Source organism: Lissotriton vulgaris, chromosome 1_1 (genome assembly GCF_964263255.1).
Source record: "Lissotriton vulgaris chromosome 1_1, aLisVul1.2, whole genome shotgun sequence".
Lineage (NCBI taxonomy): Eukaryota > Metazoa > Chordata > Amphibia > Caudata > Salamandridae > Lissotriton > Lissotriton vulgaris.
In genome coordinates, this window is record NC_141685.1 from 1,752,685,521 (window position 1) to 1,752,700,088 (window position 14,568).

Below are 14,568 nucleotides of genomic sequence, written 5' to 3' on the forward strand. Positions count from 1 at the left end.
TAAGGGAGATAGCTTTGCCCTGCTCCCTGCGAGTCGTACAAAGCAGTACCTGAAAGGTGGAACTGGGCGGGTGCTGAACTGGAGCATGTGTTCAAAACCCTGTGGGACAGACCAGAAGGCCTTAAGGGACATTACCGAAACACCCGCAGCTGACACCAGCATTGGAATGTGCAGGGACTGTGCGTCTAGTCTCTGTATCGGAGGCTCATAAGTGTGGTGGCCGGTGGCACGTCCGGGACTGCTGGACTAGGACCGTGACGCAGGGCAAATGAGGGGGAGCCGTACCGGGCATACGCTGTGCTCGATTCCTGCAACATGAACAGGTGAAGAAAGAGTCTCTAAAGGACATGTTCACCAAGCCAGGAGGCACCCAAGTAGAAGACAAAACGCAAATATAGGGCAAGACGCCAGGTCAGATTCAGAAGATGGCGAAGGGCCAGTAACTAAGTCGTTCCTGGAAATGCTGTTCTCCTCCTTGCGCACAGACTTCCAGATGATGAAAACAGAAATTGCAGCAGAAATTTCGGAGATGAGACGCGATGTAGACGAGGTGGGAGAAAGAGTGGCTGAGTTGGGAAACAAAGAATCTGGGAGGGTGGAAGAGGTTTCTTGGCTCCAACAAGAAGTACTCAAGCTCCAAGAACAACAGTTCGATCTTCAGGCACATAATGAGAACTTAGAGAATGGATCTAGGAGGAACAACGTCAGGATCAGAGGAGTGCCATCTAAAACTGAAGGTTCCAACATACATGAATATGTCATGGACCTCTTCTGACATGTCCTGGGCCTCGCGGAAGACTCCAACATTTAGCTAGATCAGGTCCACAGAGTGGGGCATAAGGGACCCGGAAAGAGTCCCCTGGCAGACATCCTGGCATGTGTGCATGACTTCCAGATGAAGGAGGACATCCTTAAGAAAGCCAGAGCTTCACACCCAGTTCAGTTCAAGGGCCACTCCTCAACTTTTTTTCAGGATCTCTCTAGGATTACCTTGCACAAACATAAAGACTTTCTTTCTGTTACAGAGTTTCTATGGAAAGCCAGCATACCCTATGTACTGGGTCATCCGTTCCATATTTGTTTTCGCTATGAAGGGGCACTTCATCAAATCAGATCTCTCAAGGAGGCCTGTTCTCTCTTATACATCGAGGCACAGGAGGGGACCGAGGACCAGCCTACCCCCCCAAACAGAAGCGACCAACGCGGCATAAGTTGACAAGCAATCACCACAGGTCTCGTCCTGATCCGGCTACCATTACCAAACAATGGCAGGCAGTGCTGTAGGTCCTGTCTGCAGAATCTACTCTTTCGACAGCGTCATGACTTAATAGCGACACCGCTTTGGGACGGGGCGGAGGGACTTGTGTGAACTATGCGGCTGAGGGGCTAGAGCACTGAAGATACTTGCGATGTCCCGCCCATTGTTCGCTCAAGGAACACCTCCATGGTCCACTACGAGAACCCTCGCTGGAATTGTAATCCTTTGGGTGGCCACATTTCACCCCAACATTTCACCCCAACACGTTCGATCTGACAGACTTTGGTAATTTGATGTCTTATCAGTTATATCCTTTTTGTTTGACGTGGGTATCTGTCGGTCTTATTTTTCTTCTCTTTCCCCGCACCAAGTAAGGCTATACGAAGGCCGCAAGCGCACTAGGGACTACACAGCACAGCATCCTCCCACAACCCTCCTGCTTAGACAGAGACATAGCGAATCAGCACCTATAGGGCGCTTTGAGAACACATGGCACACACCCTTCGCATAGAGAGCCTTAATGTATACGGCCTCAATAGTCCGGTGAATCGAAAGGTTATCCTATCCTATCTAGAACACTCAGAAGGGGACATCTGCTTATTACAAGAGATGCACCTATTAGCAAGAGACACCCACCGCATGTGAACTCCCAGATTCCCCAGGCAGTATTGGTATTCAAACACTACAAAAAGAAGCAGGTAGCTGTACTGCTTGCCCAGAAGTTCAGTGGTAAGGTTTTGGAACTGTGGTTAAGCTTAGGGGCAGAGCACTGGAAATCAGGTTTCAATGGGGTGAGACGCAGTTCACGGTGGTATCAGTCTATGTACCAAACGAGCATCAGGAATGTTTCCTGATTAATTATCACAAACAGATTCTCGCCACTCCTGAACGAGCGGTAGTGATAGGTGTTGATCATAACCTGGTAATTAATGCGGAATTAGACTGCTCTGGGCAACGCACTACACAAGCAGGAACCCTTTTACAGACCGGCCATCAGTAAGCATGGGCGGAAAATCCGTTTCGCTCGCGGATTTTGCGGATTTTCGGTAAATTTGCAATCCGCGAGATTCGCGAATCTCCCGCAAAATCCGCAAATCCGCGAGCAACGGATTTTGCTCGCACTGCTCGCACTGTTCGCGTGAGTTCGCGGCTTCCCAGTACAACTTCGCGCCCCGCGAATAAGTGCAAAATTGCAGAAATACGATCTTAGCAAAACTGAAACTACTTACCAGGTTCAAAAGTTCAGGCTCATCATTAGTAGCCATTTCCTGTAGTGCTTCCTGAGGGGCCCCTCCAGAGTTCAGTTGCCAGTTGCAACTATTATGTGACCCTGCTCTGAACCTCAGAATAGTTACACATATGCCACAAAGGTCCTGAATTACAGCTAAGGGAGACAAGCAGGAGCCAGGCTGGAAGTTCAAATCCATTAATCAGCCCCTAATTCATTATTGTCAGTTGGGGCAGGGCAGGTGTTGTAACTAATTTTGCAACAATGAAAGCACTTAGCAAGTGCAAAAGATCACTAATCAGGAAGCACTAAGGAAGCAGGTGCCAGCTAAAAAAATATTCTGTGACACATTAATCAGCCCCAAATTAATTCAGGTCACTTGAGGCAGGGAAGGTGTGCTTGCATTGCCACAATAATGTACACTGCCTGGACAACCAGAGGGTGCTGTGATGAAACAGAGGGTGGCATGGGTGGGCCAGAGGGTGGCATGAGTAGTCAGAGAGTGGCAGTGGTGACAGAGAGTGGCAGTGATGAAGAAGAGTGTCCCAAACAGGCTGGACACGTAGAAACAACAAGTTCGCGAAACTTGCGACCCGACAGGTAAGTTCGCAATTTGCGAAATTGTACAAAACCCTCGCAAACTAGCAGAAACCCGCGCAAACACAAAAAAAAATCCGCAAATTCGCGAGAATTCGCGGATTTTGCGGATTGCGAGTTCGCAAATCCGCAAAATTCGCGAACGCGAGATTCGCAAAATTCGCCCATGCTTAGCCATCAGTGGCTTACGAGTAGCTCCCTGACTGACATATCGAGACAAACACACCCCTCCAATAGCAATTATACCTTCTTTTCAGCCGCGCATACATTTTATGTGCGCATAGACCATTTTTTAACCACTGATGCCTTAAGGGGATGTGTAACTGAAGCAACAATTGAACCTCACTCTCTCTCGGACCATGCCCTGATTACGCTTTTGCTGAATCTAGGTGCCTTCCAGCTACGTTCATCACGCTGGCTTTTTAGGGACGCCATGCTCCAATCTGACCAGACGACAAAGGCAATTCATAAAGCGATTCCAGATTATCTAACCATCAATGATAGCGAGGAGGCTCGCCTCGCTTCTATATGGGAATCCTTAAAATAAGTAATAGATGGTGAATTCATAGCAAGCTCAACCGGTGAAAACAGTTTCCAGAAGGAACAGAGAAACCAGATAGAGGCGGCAGTAGCAGAACTTGAATCCATACATAAACGTACAGGTGCTCCTTGCATATGGAGGGAGCTTGAAAAGAAAGCTTACTTTTGCATTGCCTGGACCTTGACAGAGCAGAATATGCCCTACCACGACTACGGCATACATTTTTCTGTTAGTGGTGATAGAGCTGGCCGCATGTTAGCTCACAGGCTGCACTAGAGGGAGGTTTTAGGAACAATAACGGCGATTAAAGCTCCTTCTGGAGCAAAAGTAGACTCAGACTCAAAAATTTCAGATGCTATCCGAGCATTTTATAGCAGATTTTATATGGGGGAAGATGCTTTTACGGGGGATATCAATGTATATCTCCATGACGTACACTTGGCTAAGCTCCCCCCAATATTGCATCTCATATTGACCATCCCATTCAAATTGATGCAGTAGTGATGGCAATAGCCCGCCTCAAAACCTCCAAATCCCTGGGGCCAGAAGGGTTTACCCCACTATTTTATAAGAAATTTTGTCAGACTCTCGCCACTTTGATAACACTGCTTTTTAACTCATTTATAGAGTCAAGGTGTTTGCCTCACTTCCTCTCAGAAGCCTCTATTTCGGTTATATTAAAACCCATCTAAAGACCCCGTAGAATGTGCCTCTTATCGCCCGATCTCAATGCTCAATGTTGATGCGAAAATTTTCACGAGCATACTGGCGCCTCATTAGCCTTTACATGGCTGGTCTGATTGACCCAGACTAGGCCGGGTTTATCCCTGGGAGACAATGTGGGGACAACACCAAACGGTTCATACACCTCACAGGCTTTATTTGCTGCTAATCTCGGACAGAGGCCCTTTTTCTCTCTGTGGATGCAGGGAAGGCCTTTGATAGGGTCCACTGGCTGTTCCTATTCGACATACTCCATTGATTTGGTTTCAGTGAGAACTTCCTTAACTGGATAAGATGCATTTACAACAAGCCCAGAGCCTTCATAATAGTGAATGGATTCTCCTCCGGATCCTTAGCTATATATACAGTCACAAGATAGGGATGCCCCTTGTCCCCGTTATTAATAGTCACTCGGTACATGGAGCAAATGGCGCAAAGAATCAGAGAGAACCCACTAATATCGGTGAATTGTCTAGGGGCAGACGTACATTCCATAGGCCTATACAGATGACGTGGTCCTATCATTGACAAACCCAGTGACTTCACTCACGGCTTTGGTGAAGATGTTCAGTGGTTTTAGCAAGGTGTCTGGCTTTAAAGTAAACTTCTCCAAATCGCAAATATTTAATCTTTCAACCACTCCTGAAACAGTAGCGGCTCTAAGTAAACAATTTCCTTTTACCTGGGCTAATGAACATATACCATATCTAGCTATTCTTCTAGTGCGCACCCCCCCCCCCCCGAGAGGACGCAAACGGTGAACTATAGTCCACTTTTGGAGCAAACCCCTAAAACTTTAGCTATCTGGGGCCGAACTGGCCTTTCGTGGTCAGAAGGTATCGCTGCAGTCAAGATGATGATTATTTCGTATATACTGTATATTTTTCAAACTATTCCCCTCTCCCCACCCTCGTCTACCTTATTTAACTTGCAAAGAGCCATCAATTGCTTCATATGGGCCGGGAAACACCCGCAACTCTGCCAAATCTGCAAATTCTAAGTCGGGAGGGGGTATGGGGGTCCTAGTGGTATCAAGATATTTTCAGGCGTCCCAACTATGCTTTATTTTGGAGTGGAAACGCTCCCTTTCAGAGAAACACTGGTCATTTATGGACCAAACTATAGCAGGGGTAAATATAAATGGAGGGAGATCTGGTTTCCGCATAAACTTAGGTCATGGGGGCTCTACTCTTTCCCAATAACGGCAACTACCTTAAAAGTCTGGGACGCAACAGCGACTCGTCACAGTTTAACTACGTTCCCCTTCCCCGATGACTCCATCAGAACCGTTCCAGCATTGGCGTGAGAAGGGATGTAAGAGAGTAGGTTCGCTATATGATCAGGATGGGATTATCCCATTTGGCCAGCTTCAGGAAGACTACGCACTCCCGGCATCTGACCTCTTCACTTACAACAGGCTCGTCACTGGGTAACCTCACCGGGGATGAGAAAGGGAGCCTCCCACCGCTTGACGAAATTTGAATGGGCCCTTACCCACGCTGACAGAGTGTCTGAATAAAATATTGAAAAATTGTTTTGTAGAGTGCCTACATGTTGCTAAGGAGTCACTTTGCAGCAATGACAAAAAAGATTGTTTTAAAAGACTAGCCTCACCAAATATCTTCACAATGTAAGTTGTTGTGCAATAAGAAAAATCTACAATCCTCAACTTAAAGCTCCCAAAAATATTGTGCTTCTTTTAGAACTGACCTCGCATAAAGCCAGTTCTCTGTGCTCTTTCACTGGGGTTAGTTGGTCCAAGAACAGCTTCAAATAATCTTTAATTATAGTTGTTAATTAGCTCCCTGCAACCTCGAGTCGTTAAAGGCTGGTAAAAAAAATGTATAGGTGATCATCAAAATCAAATTTTATATGACGGTGATGTTACTGCTCGTGAGACAAGGGCTATTACTTCGTCTTCTTATTTGAATGAAAGACTGAAAGGTTGAATTGAAAAAAATGAATAAACATACTTGCATAGCGAGCTTCCCTTGCCTAATCAAGCAAATGCAATTTCACCTGTGTGTATAAGGAACTGAAATGATAACAGCAAAACTTTTCCTGACTGGAATGGATGAAAGTATTTGCAAGAGATGAGGAGGAAACGAATTCCACGTATGTGGTCCCAGGACCGGTAATTGTCAAGGGCATTTATTAGGCTGACCCAACAATTTGGACAATAGCTGTCCCTGAACTACAGAGCACGGGCCGCTCCTTGGAACATGGCGGGAAATCGTACCATGAAGACACACGTCAGGGGCGGCTCTAGGCTCATGGTGGCCATGGGCAAGGAGCGTAGGTCGGGGGCCCCTAAAGAGGGGGTCCAGGTGGGGGGAGCGTGGAGGCCAGTGAAGGGAGGGGGGTTCAGGGTGTTTGGAAGTGGAACAGAGCTGGAGGCCGCCAAATCCCTGCCAGGGGCCGCCATGCAAATATGTATCCATCCTCAGAGGATTATTATATTAAGTATATATATTGGTGTGGTGGCCCCTGGGGTTTGGTGGCCCTGTGCAGGTGCACAGCTTGCACATGCCTAAGGCCGCCCCTGCACACGTGCTAACGGTGAGTGTTCTCGAAGGCTAAAGACGCTAACTCACAAACCACTCTGTCCATCACAAGAAGTAAGTATGTGGTTCCCTGCGACACAAGGACATGGTCACAAGATGGCGGCAGCACGTACGTGCTACAGCGTCCTTCTGAGCCACTTGCAATGAGTGTGCCCGTTCTTGCACACGTGGCAATGTAAGGATCCAGCTGGAAATCGACATCAACCACAGCAGCAAACTGTCCTTCGAGCAGAGGAAAAGCATTACTCTCCGACTGCCACAGGCACACTTCCCACGTGTTCATCAACTGTACCTCAGTCTCCATTTACTTTCAAAAGCGTTGTACTTAGCGCGCTCCGGTGTATTGCAACTGGTGCTCATGTAAAGTGCTCCAATACCTTCGGTCGAGTTTGAGCTATATAAAACCGCAAAAAACAGACTGTCCGGGGTTATACAAAGTTTCTACCAGGCCTAGTTAGGGACGCTTGAGGCAATGTAATGTGCATCTTCCGACCGCTCACCCTCCCTCCCTTAGACTGGAGTGTACATAATGCCATAGAATTAGGGCTGCTGCAATTTTTTTTTAAAGAAACGGAAGAATGGGTGATTTTCTGCTTTTAAAGCCAAGAAGTAGGTGGCGATTATGCAAGTGGAGAAAAAGCCATGATGGGTGATTTGATAAACCCTTTGTTAAACTCATATTACAGAGGGCATGGTGAATGAGCCCTAACTATAGAAAACTATTAATTTGCAGACTGAATTGACAACATCCACTAAGGCTGCCAGGAACTATTTAAATCAGTAAATGGCCCGTTTGTCACAATAATTCTCCCTGTTTGTCCTACATGAACGCATCATAGTCTTGCTTTATGGAGAAAAAAAATGAAAATGCATAAAGGGGCCTCTTTGATAAAGTCTGGGTGAGATTGCCAGTGGGATCTCTGTGGGTGTGGTGCCCCCGCATCCCCTCCATGGGATGCACGTTAGACCCTGCTGGGGCGAGGGAGGGCCATCACTGCCTGTTTGTAGGAGCTGGCTAGTAAGGGTGAGGGGCCCCACCCTGAACGAGAAGGTACCCTGGTGAGGTAACTTTGTGTAGCTCATCATAACCTGGCTGGAAGCACAGGAGGGCATTCTTTCATAGGCCGCTCTAGCCCAACAATGTCTCTGCGGCAGACGACCTGGCTGGAGATGGACAGACGTCAATTGGAACACGAGTCCCTGTTAGATCTAGTAAGACAGTAAATGGTCCAAGCAAAGTACATCATGACTTTATGCCACCAGCCTTAGTGGGTGAAAATGGACATACACACAGCACAGCCTAGGCTTGTCTACATGCACTGAAGATGTATAAAGCAACTGTAAAGCCCTTTGGTCCTAACCCTTGCGTTCAGAACTGTACACCCACAGTTTAATGACTAAGGCCAGCTCCCTACCAAAGAACAGGATACAACACAATACAGCCGAATCAGACTACTGTATGTGATGGTTATATAGAATCATGTTGGAAAAGCCCTACTAATGACAGAATGTGTACTTTACAATGAAAAATAACATAAGCTTTTTAAAAGTTGAGTTAAGGGCAAAAATCACCCTGAATTTAAAAAGACAGACTCCTGACCGGGTAGCCAATAGGCTTTGCTAATGGTTTTGAGCCATGCTGCACAACATGCTGCACAATATCGGGGATGCAGTGCAGCACTCAAAAGAATAATACAAAATAAGTCAAGGATGCAGCTGCTCACATCATTTTGTAGGTATGCACAGAACCATGAGCATACCTAAAAAATATGCATGCAGCTGCTTTTCTGTTTTTCCTTTTTTGTTATGCACCCAATTTGGATGGGTAATTTAAAAGCAAACCAAAACGAATGAAAGCGTTCTTTTCCTGAAAAGGGGGGGGATCTCAGTTGAGGGGAAAACATAGCTAGTAGGAAGCAACACAGGAGAGTGGGTGTGAGAAAACAACACCAGGAAATGGGGGTCTAAGCAGCACTGAATATTGGGTAGGGGCGAAAATGACAAAGAGAGAGCAACGTGCAGTGTAGAGGGGGAGTGTAGAGGGCAAATCGTTGAGCTAGACCAATGTGTACTCGGGGAAAGAAAGAAAAGTACACGTGCGTGAAAGCAAGAGGGGTGGTGGCAAGAAGAACTTGAGGGCAAGCACATCACGATGTGGAAGGGTGAGAAGCACACTGGAGAGAAAGAGGAACATGGAGGGGGTATGAGAAGCACACGAGGGAGACAGCTGCAAAACACATGCACTGTGGAGGAGTGCTTCAACAGAATGAAAAAGTGCTTGAAAAGCAAGCAGTGGAAGGACACAAGTAACAAGTCCATGCTCCCAGTGGCGGCTGGCATGGCTCGTGGGTGGTGGGCGCTTGTGCATCGTGAGACTGGGTTCGCTCATGGTGAATATATATATTTAAATAAAAAAAACTTACCTTGCTGCCTGGCGGTCCTGGCATCTCTGATGCTCTCCTCGTGCACATCGAGGAACGGGAAGCAGGCCCCACTGACCAATCACAATGCAGCGTTATTATTGGTTTTGAGCATCCTGGTTCAACGCTCAACCAGAGAATGGGGGGCCTGGGCATGTTCTCCATGCAGGCTGTAATGTAACAGGGAAAGTGCGCATGACTGATTTGGGCGTCCCAAGAGGGCCGACCAAACAGTCATTGTGCACTGAGGAGTGGGCAAACCACTCCTCCCCAGCCCTGCTCCAAGAGTAGGGCAGCCCTGCCCGCAAAGCAGCAGGAAGCAGCATAAAATGATAACGCTAAATTATTATCATTTTATGTTTCTGCTTCACACTGCGTAAAAGCAGTGGGGAGACGCTCAGTCTGCTACTGCATGCTCCATGTGAGGGGCAAACACAAGGTGAGGAAGTGCAGCCCTCTCAAGCTACCAAACAAGCAAGCATTTGAGAGTGACGATGAAGCCAGCCAATGGTAAGCAATGGGCAGTCTCTAAGCCCACTGTATACTGGCAATACGTCTTGCAAGAGGCTGTCTGTACCTCTACTATAAATAGCAAAGTCTCAGGGAATGCCATAAAAGTGCAGATTCTTAGAGCAGACATGGGCTGCAGAAGTTGGTACATCAGTGTAAGTGCAGCACTGAAGGGTAATGACCAGTAGGTATTGTGATTATAATCTCAGATCTCAGCTATCACTTTGACAATACCAAGCATCAAAGCTGAAAGAATGAAACCAGAACAAACAGACGTTCTGTGCAAAACACAGACTTCCTTCAAAGCCACCGAGCTCCCTTTACTAGCAGAAGCACAGGCATCCATTGCAACGTAAACGACATGTCCTAACTTATAGAAAGGGCCGTAATACATCGCTCGCGCAGAACCATAGCACTGACTCGGGAACCAGACGCTTTCTATTAGTGGATCAATAAGCAGTATATAAAGCTGGCGTTTCCTTGGTTCGCAGCACCATTTCGACACAGCACTATGTTCCATTAAGAGAGTGAAACATTGAATTAGAGTGGTTTACTTCGCGCGACCACTGGCGCAGCCGGCAAGATGATACCACGTCAGTGATGGAGTCTTTCGGGAAAGAAAAAAACTCACTAGAGTTTGGTCCAGCTCAGGCCGCAGTACGGAACATTCTAGGAGGCTGCACTGCAGGGCAGCAGCACTGAACGAAGGTGGGTCCCTAGGTCGGCATATAAGCCAGCCCAACTGGCCTTTCAGAGACACAAGCGTGAATTGTGGCCACCAGACTTCCTTGTAGGCCGGTACGCCTCCGGGGCTAGGCCCTCGCCGTGGGGAGAGGAGGATGCCACCATGTCATGGTTAATGTGTGTCACTTCCGGAGGATTGGTGGCGTTATGGGGAAGCCACCGTCCCACGGTCTATGTGTGTCACTTCCGGGGGGTTGGTGGGGTATGGGGATCCCACCGTCCCACGGTCTATGTGTGTCACTTCCGGGGGGTTGGTGGGGTTTGGGGAAGCCACCGCCCCACGGTCTATGTGTGTCACTTCCGGGGGGTTGGTGGGGTTTGGGGATGCCACCGTCCCACGGTCTATGTGTGCCACTTCCGGGGGGGGTTGGTGGGGTTTGAGGATGCCACCGTCCCACGGTCTATGTGTGCCACTTCCGGGGGGTTATTGGTGGGGTATGGGGTGCCACCGTCCCACGGTTTATGTGTGTCACTTCCGGGGGGTTGGTGGGGTATGGGGATGCCACCGTCCCACGGTTTATGTGCGACACTCAGGGGGGTTGGGGGAGTTAGAGGGATGTGCGTCAGTCACTCACGGTTCTAGCTTGTCTCTTTGCCCCGCCCCATCCTGCCAGACCCTTTGTCCTGGGAGCCGCGCCAGGCTCCTCACCTCAAACAGACAAAAGGCCTGCCTGCTGTAAACAGTAAATAATGCACCGCGGTGTGCCGGTGCTGGGGGTTGGTTTCATGTTAAGGTCAGAGAAGCATGAAAGAGAGGCAGCGGTTCTGAATTTACATTGAAAGTTGACGTGAACTCGAGTCTGGGTACTGCTCTCTCTGTGCAGGGCTGCACTGCAGCCACTAGCGAGCTATTTTCCATGTTTAGCTCGTTTTCGTTTTATTTTAATTTTTATTGTATGATCTTTATTGTCTCCTACTGATGTTCTTAATGTCAAAAGGCAGGTGAAGTCACCACCGGGTCAAAACTCATGCAACACAATTTTCATTACTCCTGCAATTTTTCATAAACAGGTTGATTGCAACTGAAAGCAAGCGTTGGGAACACCATTCGTTTTTTGCTGTTGGACAATGACATTTTTTTTCGAAAGCTCCTCCCACTTACGCTCATAGCAGCTGTAGTGCATGCTTCCTGATACACACGCACTGATATTACCCAGCAGAGCTGGAGGCACGTGCAGCAACAGTGCACACGACCTCACATGCAAAGAAGAGGTGCTGCAGCACTGCAAGCTGCACACACGCACACACATGCATGCACGCTGGCCCTGTCCTAGAGCATCTTGATTTATCATATAGGATGACCTGAGTAGGTAAACACTAGGACTAGGCCACTGGGGAAGGAATGGATAGAGGAATATTGGGATGGAGAGGAAGAAAGAAGGAATCAACAACACGAGGAGGCTGTGCTACAACTGTACAACTCACACTACCCTCACTGGTCACTGGGAGTACCGCAACGCCTGTCAGAGCCACATGCGGTGTATGACGCCCAGATAAAACCGGGCTCCTCTGTGGTACTGGGTGAAGCACACGGAGCCTCAGTTGGAGCACTGCGTCTAGTGCATAAGGCCCAGTTCACTGGGGTTCACCTGTAGTGCTGCTGAAGGACACGAAGCCTCAGTTGGAGCACTGCGTCTAGTGCATAAGGCCCAGTTCACTGGGGTTCACCTGTAGTGCTGCTGAAGGACACGAAGCCTCAGTTGGAGCACTGCGTCTAGTGCATAAGGCCCAGTTCACTGGGGTTCACCTGTAGTGCTACTGAAGCACACGAAGCCTCAGTTGGAGCACTGCGTCTAGTGCATAAGGCCCAGTTCACTGGGGTTCACCTGTAGTGCTGCTGAAGGACACGAAGCCTCAGTTGGAGCACTGCGTCTAGTGCATAAGGCCCAGTTCACTGGGGTTCACCTGTAGTGCTGCTGAAGGACACGAAGCCTCAGTTGGAGCACTGCGTCTAGTGCATAAGGCCCAGTTCACTGGGGTTCACCTGTAGTGCTACTGAAGCACACGGAGCCTCAGTTGGAGCACTACGTCTAGTGCTTTAGGCCAGTATTACTAGTACTGCTGAAGGACACAGAGACTCAGCTGGGGTACCGTGTCTGATTCTCGATTCTGCTACCACTTATAAAACAAATTTCTGGCGTAACATGCATGCCCCAAAACGGAGGCCGCTTCTGAAGTAATTTGTGGTTTTCTGTGTGCCACATCTGGAGCGCACACACAGTTTTTGATGCTGAGCTGCATCAAAAGACTGACGCAGCCCTGTCAACTTTAAAAACACTTGTATTACCACTCTGAGAAGTGTTCTGAAGCGCATCTTCTTTTAAGAGAAGAGAAACACCCTGGACATTGTATATGAAACCTCGGCCTCCCTCCAGGCAATTAAAGGCCAGGAAAAAACAATATGAGCTTTCATTCTTTTGAACAGTATGCCCTCCACAACCAGCCCCATAAAAAAGCTGATGTCTGGAGCCTAGAAACTGTTAAAACAAAGCACACACGTGTCCCATACTGTCCCCATGACACCCTTACTTACGCCTATAGGAGTTTCATGCACATAATACTTTCAAAATAGGTTCCTGGGGTGTATTTCTAAACAAATATGCAATTTTTCAAAGGGAAACAAAAATGATCTAAATGGCATTTGTTATAAATGGAAACATTTATGACTTTTTTGTTTTCACTACAGGAGGACACTAATGGGCGTATTTACAAGGCCCTTGCTCCACTTTTGCGTAATTTTTAACATGGGAAAAGTGACGCAAAAGTGGCGCAAGGGGCTTGTAAATCTGCCCCTAAGAGAGCAGAGTCAGAGTTTCTTACGTAGGCCTGTGTTGTAGTTGGGCAAATATCAGAGATGCTGGGTTTTAAAGGTCGAATTCTAAAGAAAGGAACTCCACTAAAGTCTACTCCAGTTGTCACTGGTGGAGGGGCCTGTCCATCGCCTTGACAGACACATGGTTGTCACCGCATGGAGCATGCAATGGCCAAAGGCGGAAAAGAAGGGAATGACCAAGGAACAGCCGCCACCGCTGCTTCAACGCCTTCATTACTTCTGCTCAAGAGGGAATTTTCCTGTTGCAGGATGGATGCCCCGGCAAACAGAAATGGGCAATCTTTTGGGTTAGCAAAGATATGTGATGGGTCCTTTGACTTTCTGCCAAGTTGTCCATTTCATCTTGAAACATGACAACCAGTAGTTTTCCTAGAGGCTTTAAAGTGCTGCTGTACCAAAGAGTAACAATAACCTGTGAGGAAGGAGGTCTGGTCTAGTAGCTAAACTGCAGACTTAGGATCTGGTGACCTGGGTTCTAAACTTAAGTCACCCTTGGTAATTGTAAGTATGTAAGAAATGCAATGCAATTGTAAATCTGTGAAATATAGTGCCTTTGTGAAACTCAAAACGGTAGATCCCAAATTGACGTACAGCACTCCATTGCTATTAAGCTAGGTTTGCGATATGTAAATGCCAATACGTCCATTTAATTAGGTGTTTATATTTTATGCTATCGCTGAGGTGGGTAAAACGCCAAGCTGAATCAAGTCCAAAATGTGAAAGTTGCAATAAAATGCATAAGAAACAAAACTGAAAGGCTGCGGCACCCGCAAGATGCAACATCTGGTTCCACTAATAAACGTCAAGGGAAGCCAACCCCCCCCCCCCCCCCCCCCGCACATGTTCAAGATGGCAGCCACAGAAGACGGGGATCCCAACCAGCGTAATTGAGAGGAGCCTCTATGAGGAAGTATCACAGCCATAGACTGGGATCGAAAAGAACCTGAATCCACATTGAGTTCTCTGACATTTCTCCACCTCCCCCTCTCCTGTGAAGACCTGTGGAGTGGAACTGCTTGGGATTGTAGAAAGTAGAGACGAAGCCAAAACTCCAGTCTGTGCGCTAGTGCAGAGAGAAGCTCAGCGGTAGTATCTGTCTGCCAAGGTTGCTGATTACTACGCAAGGAGCTGAGATTTCAAGCGCCTAAAA

General features: G+C 47.8%; 1 protein-coding gene across 3 annotated transcripts in view; it reads right to left on the reverse strand.

Annotated features, from left to right (window-relative positions):
- The window catches only part of RASSF3 (Ras association domain family member 3), a 627,222-nt gene that overhangs the window by 282,449 nt on the left and 330,205 nt on the right, over positions 1-14,568 (reverse strand). The window lies entirely within an intron of this gene.